The 14,105-nt window shown below is 38.5% G+C and overlaps 1 protein-coding gene across 1 annotated transcript in view; it reads left to right on the plus strand.

Annotated features, from left to right (window-relative positions):
- Positions 1 to 14,105, plus strand: part of ELOVL6 (ELOVL fatty acid elongase 6) — a 119,593-nt gene that overhangs the window by 81,446 nt on the left and 24,042 nt on the right. The window lies entirely within an intron of this gene.

Genomic DNA, 14,105 nt, shown 5'->3' on the forward strand with positions numbered 1-14,105 from the left:
TGTATATATCCTACAAGTAAATAACTATTTTAATATTTATGAATATTCATTCTTATTTTTTCCCACTACATATTAACTGTTCCACCACTAAGTGGAAATAGATGGTATCATTAAAAGCCTCATTAGTCACTCAAGGCATATTAAAAATGATCAGGCACTGGGTGCCTTGGTGGCTCAGTGGGTTAAGCCTCTGCCTTCGGCTCAGGTCATGATCTCAGAGTTCTGGGATCAAGTCCCGAATCGGGCTTTCTGCTCGGCAGGGAGCCTGCTTCCTCCTCTCTCTCTCTCTCTCTCTGCCTACTTGTCATCTCTCTCTGTTAAATAAATAAAATCTTTTTAAAAAATGGTCGGGCACGAAGAGGATTTTCATAAATTCTGACAATCTGTACATTTCCATTATGCCAGATCTGTACATTTCCGTTAAGCAGGATTCCCCGAATCCAAACACTCATTTGCTTGCTACTACTGGCTGTCCTCTAATTCAGTGCATTTTGTAAGTTCTACATATGAAGTACTCAATGATTTGGATCTGTCACCAAAAAATTCTTCCATTTTAATCTGAATCAGGACATGATTCTCTGTAATACAAAGAGCATTTTCATTTTTGTTCACATGTAAGTTTCACAGAGCCTGCCAATACTAAAGTGTTTTGCTATTTGAGGAAAAAGTTATCTTTTTTTTTTGAAGATTTTATTTATTTATTTTAGAGAGAGTGTGAGCTCAGGGCTGAGGGGAGAAGTAGAGGGAGAAGAATAAGCAGACTCCCTGCTGAGGGTAGAGCCTGGCATGAGATCATGAGGCGGGAGCTAACCAACTGAGCTACTCAGGTGTCTCAAGGAAAAAGTTAATCTCTAATGATGCCTTTCAGCATTTCTATTTGGAAAAAGAAGGAAAGAGAAAGAGAACAAAATTTTGAGTTAGAAGAATTAAAAATGTAGGGAAGGGAGGAACAGCAAGATATTTTTTTAATTCATTGAAAATGTGATTTTGTGCGTGTGTGTATTTTACCACTTAGAAATAATATCTTTTCTCCAACTTCTCAAGCTTGCCCATTAGCTTTCTGTGGGAGCCAGAGACTCAACTCTGACTAATTTGCAAATGCCACACACTGTATTTACTCATGAACTAAGACAACTGAGATGGGAATTAATTTGGATATGCCAAGTACTTAAGCAAAAATTTAAAAAACCCTGTCTTCAGACCAATCGACTTTAGAAAGTGGTGTGGGGTTTTGTCTAGTTTGGCAAGAATTACCTATAGAATATTTTTCTTCTCTCTCTTTACTTTTGGATATTGATGGAATATATGATAGTAGCCTTCATGCAAGCCATATACCAGTGAACTTATTGAAAGCTGTCATAAGTTTGGATGGAGTCAGTAGAATATGATCATGACTGAGTTTCCACCGGGACTACAGTGTGTTCATTTTATTTAAGAATGATTTCTCCACGGTTTTCTTGGGAGTTTCTCCTCATCACCCATCACCCGGCACCCTGCCCCACCCTTTCCAGATTCAAACCCCCAGCATCTGGTGTCAGTGAGTCCTTAGGAACATGAGCGGGCTAAGGACACAGAGCCCTACCTACATCCCCCCCACCTCAGGACAAGCAGTTCCTTATTTGTTGAGCTTGTCCTGTGTGGCATTTGGCCCTAGATATTTGAACCTTTCCTTAGGATCAATGTTGAGAAAAATCCTGGTACTTGGAATTAGTAAACCCTTTAGATGAGATTGTTTCTCCCGGCAAAAATCATCAGATGCTTCAAGGTGCCTCTGCTCCATTCTTCTCCGACACTGCTGAGTCATTAAATGCTGTTGCTATGGTATCTCGTCTGGGTTACTATAGTTGATTTGTAAAGCATTTTCTAGACATTTATTTAATGACTCCAGATCCTACTAGATGGGGTAGAGATGTGTGTGTTTCTGACTCAAGCAGCCTTTATCCCAGTATCTGTCTGGCAGCGTTTTCTTCCCTCTGGTAGCATCAGGAGTTTCAAGGAGCCTTCCTGGTCTCTGACCCAGAACAGGTCAAAGCAGGGGGCCTCGTCAGTGTACATCAGAGTCAGATGTGTTGCATATTTTTAGATGCCAATGTCACACTTGCTCGAGATTTGCTTACTCATGTTTCCTGGTGATTCACTCTGGCTTCAACTGTGTTAGGCTTTATTTGCACAAAGCCAAAGTTTCCATGCTTTGCAGTCTGAATTCTCATCTTGTTATTAACTGGCCATTTTTCCCACTGAGGCTCATTTTTATTTCCTGGCTGTATTCTTACTTTGCCACTAAGTTTCAGTGTTGGCTTAAGTGTTGGCTTAAGTAAATTCAAGCATAATTTTAAAAAAATGATTCTTTTTCTTTCTTTCCTGAGATTTCCAAGAACAAAGTGCTGTCTTTAAAGATAGCACCAGAAACATTTAGAAAAGTACGTTGAACAGTGCAGAGCAGCAGATGAATGGTATTTAATCAAATCTACTTGTGAATTTTTTTACACACAGATCAACGTTTAATACCTGGAGAATTATTAGCGACCTTCATAGTATTGTTAAGGCAATAAATATACAATAAAACCAACAGAAACTATTTGGATGAGAAAATAGGACAGCTAAAAAACTTGTTGAAGGGGAAATACATCACTGACCTGTATAATGATGGGACATTGAAAATGACAAATTTCAGAATAACTTAATCAATTTAATCAATTTATACTCAAGCACTCTGGTCTCGCATTTTGTTCTGTGGTGGCCAAAAGTGGTCCCTCCTGATCCACAAAGAACATTACAGAGAATGATTGCAGTGATAGTAATGATATAAAAGAAATGGTCCATAAACTATAAATGTAACAGGAGAAAAACCCCTATTGTATTGTAACAGGTTAGAAATTTCACATTTTTAAATGGCACCAAGGAGGGCAAAGTAACAAAGGAAAAGATAGCTCTAGAAAACACATGCTGAGTAGCAAAAAAAGCAATCTGCTGAATAATTATGGGACTGTGATGCCATGTATGAAACTTTCATAACCCATAAATTAACACTACATTTTATTTATTAACATAAATGCAGTAATAGCAAAAAAAAATTTCTGCTAATGATTATCTCCGCTTCTGTGGAGGCAGAGAGAATGATGGAATCAGAGAGGGTCCGAAGGAGTAGTCAACTCTTTTTTTGTAAGGTTTTTATGTCATCACAAATAGATCGTGAGAAAAAGATAATTGCGTTTGACACAAAGTATGGATGGCAGGGTTTTTTGTGGGGTTTTTTTGTTGTTTTTAAGTTGGAAGCAAATAATGAAAATAATCTACTTTTCAAAAGACAAGCTGGCAACTGTACTTAATAAGATCCTGGTGAAATGCTGGTGTACATTAAATAAAAGAGCTTATATCCAAACACAAATTTTGCCCTGTTGATCCACACATTTCCCCTCCCTCCCTAATGGCAAGTTTATAGTTAGAATTAAGAATATTTTTTGTTTACTCTTTTCTGATGATAATCTTGAGTTAAGAATGTATGTATAGGGGCACCTGGGTGGCTCAGTGGGTTAAAGCCTCTGCCTTCATCTCAGGTCATGATCCCAGGGTCCTGGGATGTAGCCCCGCATCAGGCTCTCTGCTCAGCAGGGAGCCTGCTTCCCTTCCTCTCTCTCTGCCTCCCTCTCTGCGTATTTGAGATCTCTGTCTGTCAAATAAATAAATAAAATCTTTAAAAAAAAAAAAAAAGAATGTATGTATGGTTGCAAGTATAATTTTAGGACCTTTCTTTTCCGTCCATTTGTTGTTTGACTCTTTAAAGATTATCTGGGATTTCTATATTGTATAAAGATATATGGTCTGATAAACAACTTATAAACAGATTGAAGCCAAATAGTGCTCATTTAAACATTTGTTCATCGTATCATTTTGTCAAAATGTTTTGCGTTTTGTTTTTATGTATAGTCTGTTTGAAAATGTAAAATATGACCATATATATATATGTCTCATATAGATGGATCAATACTTTGTGCCTTTCTTCCTTTCTGGGTTTTGTGCCATTTTATCAAAGAACCATAGAAATCATCGCATGCTTTGCTTCTGATGCCATATTTATAAATTACAGCTTCTGTCTCATTTTTTTAAACTGTAACTAATAGATATGTAGAAAAATCTTCCTTCTTGAAGGCAGGGTATAGAAAAGTTTTTGCAGAATCAAATAGATTTTTCTCAAAAATAAACTGTTCATTGAGACATAAGACCACAGAGACTAGAAATAACACAATAACCAGATGACGTGGTTGTTTCAAAGGTCAGGTCAAAGAACACCAACAAAATACATCCTGTTTCCGTTTGCATCAAGAGAAATGTGAAGCATCTACGCGGAATAAAAAGCCTGATAAATTATTAAGGCAGGAAGCCTAATGGGCAGTAAAGGCAAAAAAGTCCACTGCCCTAGGAAAAATCACCCCTACATTTTATAGGGTACTTCCAGAGTAGACTTTGTTCCCTGAAGAAGGGTACCATGTGAACATGTTCTTAAATGAAGATGACAATGTTAAGTCTGAATGATAACGGCTTTCTTTAGCATTTTGAGTTGGACTGGAGTCCCTTCCTACCTGAGAGCTGCTGGAATGCTCACCACAGTCAGACTCGATTTGAATATTAGTTTTGCTCTTCTGTTAAACTACATTTGGCTGCAAAGGAACTACCAAACAAATCACCTCTACAGGATAAGGAGAACACTTCCCTGCCTGTTCGTCCTCAGCACGTGTGTGCACAGCATCGCGTGCATGCACGCGTGGCGCGCCCACCCTTTAGGCCCTCCCCCTCCTCACTTCATTAGCTGTGCCAGGCGTGTCAATAGAGAGGAGTTATAGGACATAAATTACTTCATTAGCATTGTGTTTGTTGTGTAGGTGTCTAAAACTGGGTCCTTTGCCAGAATACACTGTGGCCTCAAATGACAGTGAAGCGACGTTAATTGAATCACTTGACTCCTTTTGAGAAAACAAGAGCAGTAATAAAGATAAGGAATGGGCAGCTCCCCAACCTTGAAAAAGTAAGAGAGCGCTTATAAACTGGAATCTGTACGTCCTCACTTGCTCTGGACAGCCCTCCTTCTCTGCTCCTTAGCCCGCTGTAATTACTCACAGTTCCCCTCTCATTCTCACAATGTCCCAACTTGAATGGGAGATGAAATGGCTCTTCTATTTATACCCACTGAGAGAGATTGTGTTGGCTCAATGAAACAGGAAAAGGAAAAATACCAATAATTATTTGCCAACTTTGCCCTAACAAGTTTTTATTTTTAGCATTGCCTTTTACCTGAAACTTGCCCTCCTGTCTGTAACCCTTCTAAATGTCTGGCAAATCATCACTCAAATTTCAGATCTTCAAACCAGATTTCTCTTTTGTTGACCCCATAAAATATCTCAAAATTTGTCACCATTTTCTTAGTGAACATCTCTCACTCTTTCAAAATATACAAATAGGTCTTACCAGTCACTAGGTTGTATAATTCTTCTCAAATATCTGGTGTAGCTGTCTACACCTCTCCGTGGCCACTCCTGTCATGACTTTCAGCTCTTCTTGAGTATTTGCCGCCACTAGTGGCTCTCTCCCAAAAGTTTTCTCTGCCAAAGCAGCTCTACACACCATACCATTTTCCTATTGAAACTCCTTTGCTTATTGGTTAAAACATCAATCTGTCCATAAAAAAATTCTGATCTTACCCTGACCCACCTTTCACCACTGCCCTGTATACATTTTCCACTCAAGCCAACATATGTTTCCATTCAAGAAAAACACACTTTTCCCATGCTAATTTCATGTATTTGGACACCTCACAACCCCTTCTCTTTCTTCATTCTTCCACCATTTTTCCCCCCTTTAAACATTACAGTCGCTTGGTCTTGACTTAGGCTGCCAGCTCTATGAAGTCTTAGCACATATCACTTCTGAACGTATCTCAGCTTCCACCAAACTCTTTGCTATGCCTCATTTAACCAGACCCTATGCTGCCTTCTTGATGTGCCTCCTGGGAGACCATATGAGTTTCTTGGGGCCAAACTGTGTCTGGCTGTTCCTGGAACACCTTGGCATGCGCAGAGTTTCTGAATTAACAGATTTTTAAAGAAGTCTCACCTTTGGCCACTCCTCCAGTCCCATGCACTCGGCATTTTCAGTCATTTCACTTGTTCACCCTTCGGATTTCTTGGGGTCAGCTGTGTCAGACACGCCCAGTCCAGTCTGCACTTGGTATCATGAGGCTCCATCAGTGAAACTACAGGCACATTGTAGGAAATCTGGAAAAGACGAGAAACACTAAGTGTTGGCAAGGATGCAGAAGAAGGGGAACCCTTGTGCACTGTTGGTGGGAATGTAAATTGGCACAGCCATTTTGGAAAACAGAAGGAAGCATTCTTAAAAATTCGAACTAAAAATACTGAATGGATCTAGCAACTCCATTTCTAGGGATTTATCTGGAAGAAATGAAAACATTAACTTAAAAAGATACACTCACCTCTATGTTCATTGCAGCAAGATGTGGAGGCAATTTAAGTGTCCATCAGTGAATAAATGGGTAAAGAAGATGTCAGCGAGAGAAAGATATATTAGTGGACTTAAAAAAATTGCAAACTCATAGAGAATAGATTGGTGGTTGCCACAGGCAGGGAGTAGGGAGGTAGGCAAGAGGACAGAAAGGTACAAATTGCCAGTTATGAAATACGTACAACACGGGGATGTAAGGTACAGCGTGGTGACTGTAGTTAATAGTACTGTATTGCATATTTGACAGTTGCTAAGAGAATAGATCTTAAAAGCTCTCAGCACAAGAACAAAAATCGTCACTCTGTTGATGTCTATTAACTAGACTTATTGTGGTGACCATTTTGCAATATGTATAAATATTGAATTATTTGGTTTGGACACCTAAAACTAATATAATGCTTTATGTCAATTAAATCTCAATTTAAAAAAAGAAAAGAAAGAAATTTGAGCTGGATGTTATATAATTGCAGGGGCCTTCCAAAGGCCTGCAAAACCCTGCACAATCTGGTCTTTGTTATTCTCTGACCTCTCCTCCTCTCCCCGTCTCCCCCACCCCCATTCTTGCTGTTCCTTAAATGTGCTAGTTAGGCTGCTCCTCAGAGTCCTCACACTTTCCCTCCTCTGCCCAGAATGCTCCTTGTCCGGGTACGCCAATGGTTTCTCCCTCATCTCCTTCGAGTCTTGGCTCAAATTTTACTTTCTTGGTGAGAACTTCTTCAGCCTCTCTCTCCAAAATCACAAAAGTCCCCACCACACACTCCTTACCACCCTTGCCTGATTTATTTTTCTCCTTGGCACTTGCTACCTTCTAGCGCACTGTATGTTTTATAATCTTGTTCATTCTCCTCCTACTGAACTATGAATGCCACGAGGGCAGGAATTTTTGTCTGCTCTTATGCTGCATCTTTAGGGTCCAAATAGGTACTAAATATTTATATATATAATATGTATTATATATTATATTTTTTATTATATAGAATACATATTACATATATAAATTATATAATATATATATATTTTTTTTTCATTAAAAAGGGAAATAAATAGAGGGTAGGGCCTTGTAGACAGCTGTTAGTAACTTTCCTTTCCTTTTTTGGAAAGTGTTTCTTTCCAAAGGGGGAAACAAGAAAATTTTCTGCTTTTCCCTTGAATCCGGGAGCTACCAATTTTTATTTCCAAGAGAATAGTAAGTAAGTAAGTAAATGCAGAATATTTTACTCATTTTTTTTTTTTTTTACATAAAAATGTGCATTGTGAGGGAGAATTCCAAACTGCTGTGAAAAGGACTTACTTAAAAGAAGCCAGGGAGAGAGGCCACTCTGCTTTGCAGGTGGCACTTTGGGCTCTGACCAGTGGGCAGGCTGTCTCCTCATGACTTTAGGATGGGCAGTGACCTGCCGGTCACTCTGCGGCTCCAGACTTGCCCAATTTATCTATTTCTTTCCAAATTAAGGGGAAAAAATTCTACTCATTACATAATGATTAAGTCCAGATAAGACATAAGCTTATGATTTATGGCAGTAAGTTATAAATGTAGAAAGTTTAGGGATGCCTGGGTGGCTCAGTTGGTTAAACATCTGACTCTTGGTTTGGGCTTAGGTTGGGAACTCACAGTTGTGAGATCAAGTCTCCTCTTAGGGTCCGAGCTCGGCTCAGAGTCTGCTTCAGATTCTTTACCCAAATGTCTCTCTCCCCTTCCACTGTTCCTGCTCTCTCTCTCTCAAATAAATAAATAAAATCTTATTACAAAAAGTTTTAGAGGGGCACCTGGGTGGCTCAGTGGGTTAAAGCCTCTGCCTTCGGCTCCGGTCATGATCCCAGAGTCCTGGGATCCAGCCCCATGTCGGGCTCTCTGCTCAGCAGGAAGCCTGCTTCTCCTCTCTCTCTCTCTGCCTGCCTCTCTGCCTACTTGTGATCTCTGTCTGTCAAATAAATAAATAAATAAAAAGTTTATAGAAAACTCAGGCCATTAGTACTGTAATGCAGGGAGAGAGCTGAGGTTAATGTAAGCACGGGTAAAGAATGGCCTCTCCTTCTGCCAGAAAGGCAGTCCACTTGACAACATTTGCCTACTTACAATTGGGAACGCTATTCAGTAGTACTTTTCTAATTAAATACTTTCTTTTTCTAGTTATAAAAGTGAAAAGTCTCTCTGTGTAAGACTGAAACTATGGGAAGCACACAGAGAAAGCCTTTAATCTCACTACACACAGATATTTATTGTTAATATTTTGGCACATTCCTTTTCTATAATTTAACACTAAGCTTGAGATTCTTTCATCGTAATTTTAATTCTCTGTAATCCAGTTAATATATTTGAGTTTGGACAAAAATAAAACTTCAGTAATATGTTTGTATTACTGCTGCTATAACAACTTGAAACAGCTGACACGTAAGACATTTTAAATCATTTTGCCAAAATGAATTAGTATTTAAATAGCTGGAATATGATAGCTTTTCTGAAACTGTGTGAGAAATAACATGAGCATTCTTGAAGAGATCGCATGGTAATTTAGGATATAAGTAAAACAACCCCTGAAGCATTTGTTAAGGGTTATTTTGAGTTGAGACTCAGTTAAGAATTACCATGTTTAAACTTCATATGTTACCTCACAAATTTTTAAGCAATCGTGTCTGTTAGCAGGGTGAAAAACAAAACAAAACAAAAAACCAACCAAACAAAAACTGTAAGTTTTGAATGAATTGATTCCTTTAAAACATGTTCAGACCTAACTCTTTTTGAAATTGCCTAATTGCAGGGGCACCTGGGTGGTTCAGTCATTAAGCGTCTTCCTTTGGCTCAGGTCATGATCCCCAGTTCTGGGATCAAGCCCCATATCGGGCTCCCTGCTCAGCAGGAGTCTGCTTCTCCTTCTCACTCTCCCTGCTTGTGTTCCCTCTCTTGCTATGTCTCTCTGTCAAATAAATAAGATCTTAAAAAAATAATAAATTGCCTAATTTCATAATCTGGAATGCATCAGTTGATGCTGACATTGATAATTTTTAAAATGTTTAAATATTATAGTTGACACATAATGTTATATTAGTTTCAGAATTGATGGTTCAACAATTCCATATATCAGGCAGTTATCACTATGACAAGTCTGACTAAAGTCTGACTAAAGTCTGTCACCATAAAAAGTTAGTATAGTGCTGTTGACTATACTCTCTATGCTGTACTTTTCATCCCAGTGATTTATTTATTTTATAACTGAAGTTTGTACCCCTTAGTCCCCTTCACTTAGTTTGCCCATTTCCTCACCGCCATTATTAAGTTGACTTAACCACAGTGGTAGACTGGCTGAAGAAATCTGAAAAAGGAATGACCTGCAAAAGTACTAGAAGTTTATCTCTGAGCAGAGAATTAACTGAAAATACTGAGAGCTGAGTCTTCCTTCCCTTCGTGGTCCACATGTCCTCAAGGACAGTTGAGAACTGTAGAAAAGACATGAAATCAGGGTTCAATAAAGAAACATTGGGAGGTGCCTGGGTGACTCCGTTGTTAAGCAGTTGCCTTCAGCTCAGGTCATGATCTCAGGGTCCTGGGATCCAGCCCCACGCTGGACTCCCTGCTCAGCGAAAAGCCTGCATCTTGTTCTCCTACTCCCCCTGCTTGTGTTCCCTCTCTCACTGCCTCTCTCTCTGTGTCAAATAAATAAAATCTTTTAAAAAAGAAAAAGAAAGAAACATTGGTCACTTAACTAGGATTACCCACTGTGGTTAGGTAAAGAAAGTTATCTTCCTAAATATAATGCCTCTCCAATAGGAAGCAACTATTTTGCAAGCCTCTTCTGACTTCAATCTTAAAAGTATTGGCAGTTCTTTCTTGAAAGCTATCAGCTTTTCTCCTCTGGATTTCAACCCAGAACTCCAGATAGTAGCTGCTGTTTCTGATGGTGCTGTGAACCTGACAGGTGGCCTAGCTCTCACTTGATTTTGCCTGTGAAATAGACAGCCTGGGTTCCTCCCTTGAAAACAGCAGTTCTATTAGTCGGGGCTCCCAGTGGTTTAAATGGTAGCGAGGTCTCCTCCCAACTTTTCCCTACTATTTTTTCAAAGCATTTGTGGGTGAAAATTAGTGGGGTTGTTTGATCTCTTCTTATCATCATTTATGCTAAATTGTCATGTTGGCAGGAGTCTGAGCTACCCAAGCGAGCCTCACTGCATCCTCACCCATGATAGTTCTTACAGTTTGCAGAGCCCTAGGATTTGGAATCAAATCTATATAATTAAAATACTTCATCGTTCACACGCAGCATTTCCCTAAAAGCATAATAAAGCAGTGGTTTACTTTTCTTCCTTTCATTTCATTACTACTGCTATAAGACAGGTGGCCTTTTTAAATTTTTTTCATTCCAGGACATGGATAAGCGTCACAGACCTAGAGAGGATGTGCAGGGTAATTGAAGTGGCCAAGAGAGATTGCTCGCTCTTCCTAGGTATTTGTTTTAACCCAGAGCCGGAGCAGAAATCTTCAATACAACTTTCCATAAATGTCTAGAATTTGAAATTATGAATCATTAGCTACTTAGAGTTGTCTTGTTTGGGAGGTAGTAATTTGGGCTTTCTGTAAGGGTTTGGCTTTAAACTGGAGTTCCACTAGGTTGGTACAAAAAAAAAATCAAAAGGGCGAGACTGGAGAACTTAGATGAGAAGATCTGAGAAGAACACCTAATTCTGCCTTTAAAAAGAACGTATTTAAACTCTAGAACTTCTACAATCTTGAACAGAAAGCCTGGCTCAGAAGATTTTATCTTTATATCTTGTAATGCTTCTTGCCACCTCGTATGTTTTGGCTGAGACCAAACCCATTTTTAATCACACCTAGGAGTGAAGGAAATGTACTTGAGTGTTGTCCTCTAATCTGCTGATTGACATCTGTAGGATGTGTATGTAATTTATTGCGCTCCTAAGGACTTTGATCCTTAAGTTCACAGAGCAGAACTAGGGTAAGTTTTGAAGTCATTAGAAGAAAAGGCAGATTCCAGATCAAGATTGCAATAGAGGAAGATCCTAAACCCATCTCCTCCCATGGGTACACCAAATCTATAGCTACATATGGAACAGTTTTCTCCAAAAAAATTTCTAAAAACCAGCTGAGAGGGTCCCACACATCAGGCAAATGGGAGAAAAGCCCACATTGAAGTTGGTTAGAGTGACTTGAGGCACAGTCTCACCATAAACCTTGCCCTAGGCACCATGACCTATAATCGGGAGGTCAACTGAAAACCTGGAGCTTTTCCCTGAGGAGTGCAGGGTTTGTACCCCACATCAGACATCCCAACTTTTAAGACATGCACCTGGGAGGTAAGGTCCCAAAACATCTAGCTTTGAAAATGAGGTTTGAGTGCACAAGACCTGCAGGGATCTATCAACCTGACAAGTGGCTCTTAAGGGCTTGTATGCTTGGACTTCCCCATCCCACGGCCCAAGGCAGAAACAGCTGATTGAGAGGCTCATCTGCTGATTTTAAAGCATCATGATTAAGAGGAATGTACTCAAGGGATGCAAGGATGTTTCAACATCCTCAAGTGAACATGATACATAACATTAACTAAAAGAAGGATAAAAATCATTTGATCATTTTAAGCTGCAAGAAAAAGTATTTGACAAAATTCAACATCCACTTATGTTTAAAAATTCTTAGCAAAGTGGGCATAGCGGGAACATACCTCAACATAATATTAAGACCATATATGGCAAGCCCACAGATCACATTATACTCAGTGATGAAAGATGGAAACTTTTCCTCTAAGAGCAGGAACAAGACAAGGATGCCCACTTTTGCCACTTTCATTCAGTATAGTACTAGAAGTCATAGACAGAGCAATTAGGCAAGAAAAAGAAAGAAAAGACATCCAGATCATAGAGGAAGAAGTAAAACTGTCATGCTTTGCAGATGACTTGATATTGCATATAGAAAACCCTAAAGTATCTACCAAAAGCCTGTTAGAAATAATAAATGAGTACAGTAAATTTGCAAGATACAAAGTTGATATACAAACATATATTATGTTTTTACACACTTATAATGAACTAGCAGACAGAGAAAGTAGGGGGAAAATCCCATTTACAATTGCATCAAAATGAATGAACTGTTTAGGAATAAGTTTAACCAAAGAGAATAAAGACCTACACGCTAAAATCTAAAGATATTGATAAAAATAAAAAAGTTAAAGATGCAAGTAAATGGAAAGATAATTTGTGCTCCTGGACCGAAAGACTTAATATTGTTGTAGCATCCCCCAAACCACCTACAGATTCAATGCCATCCCCATCAAAATTCTAAGAGCATTTTTCCAGAGCTAGATCAAATAATCCTAAAATTTGTATGGAACCTAGCAGGTGTTCAAATAACAAGAGAAGTCTTGAGAAAGGAATGAAGTTGGAAGCATCATTATAGACATATTACAAAGCTATAGTAACCAAAACAATATGATATTGGCATAAAAACAGACACATAGGTCAGTACACAGAGTAGAGAGCCCAGAAAGAAACCCACACACATTTGGTCAATTAATTTGTGACAGAGGAGCTGAGAATATACAATGGGAAAAGCATAGTCTCTTCAATAAATGGTCCTGGAAAAACTAGATAGCCAAATTCAAAAGAATGAAATTGGACAGCTATCTTACACCATACACAAAAATTAACTCAAAATGGATTAAATACTTAAATGTAAGATCTGAAATCATAAAACTCATGCAAGAGAACATAGGTAGTAAGCTCTTTGACATTGGTCTTGGCAGTCATTTTTTTGGATCTGAAACCAAAAGCAAAAACAACAAAAACAAAAAATAACCAATGGGACTATATCAAACTAAAAAACTTCTGCACAGCAAATGGACCATAAACAAAATGAAAAAACAAAAAAAAACAAAAACTGCTTCTGAACCTAGGGTCAAGGGTCATGTTGCTTCTGAACCTAGGGTCAGGGTCATGTTGGCCTGGCAATCTATTATTTCTTGTAGCTTTAAATGCTTCTAGGCAAAGGTTGTGAGATGTTTTACAAATTCTAAATAGATCTATAATTTTAAACCCTTCAAAAAAAATTAAGCCATGTATCTGGAATCTTTATTCAAAGAGACAGAAAAAATATTAACTCCTCCTTCACCCCACTATAAATTTTAAATGATTATTTCTTAATGCAGCTTAAGTAACTATACAAACAAGGGAAAGGATAAGTTTCTCTGATGTGACCTTAACAGCAGGTGCACACTACAGACTCATTCAGTAGTTTTTAATAGAATGAAGACGAGTGTCAGAGACAGCTGGGGTTGCAAACCACCGGAAGTCTTTTATTGTTTCCTGAATTGGAGCAAGTCCAGAAGGGAGAATAATTACTCTTTCTAACTGCCAAGTTTTCAGGCTGTTCAGATAACCCTGGTCTTGTAGTAGGAAAGAAATATGAGCCAAGGTACAAGAATAGCGACTGATTATTTAAAAAAAATTTCTAAGGGAGCAGTTTTCTCAGAGTGGTCTGTTTGCTTTAACAGAGTACGAAATAAACGACTATCTTATCAAAACCACAAAAAATAAAAGAGAGAAAAAATCAGACTTATTATCCACTCTTGGGCTTTATAGTAATA

This window comes from Neovison vison, chromosome 11 (assembly GCF_020171115.1).
Source record: "Neovison vison isolate M4711 chromosome 11, ASM_NN_V1, whole genome shotgun sequence".
Classification (NCBI taxonomy): Eukaryota; Metazoa; Chordata; class Mammalia; order Carnivora; family Mustelidae; genus Neogale; species Neogale vison.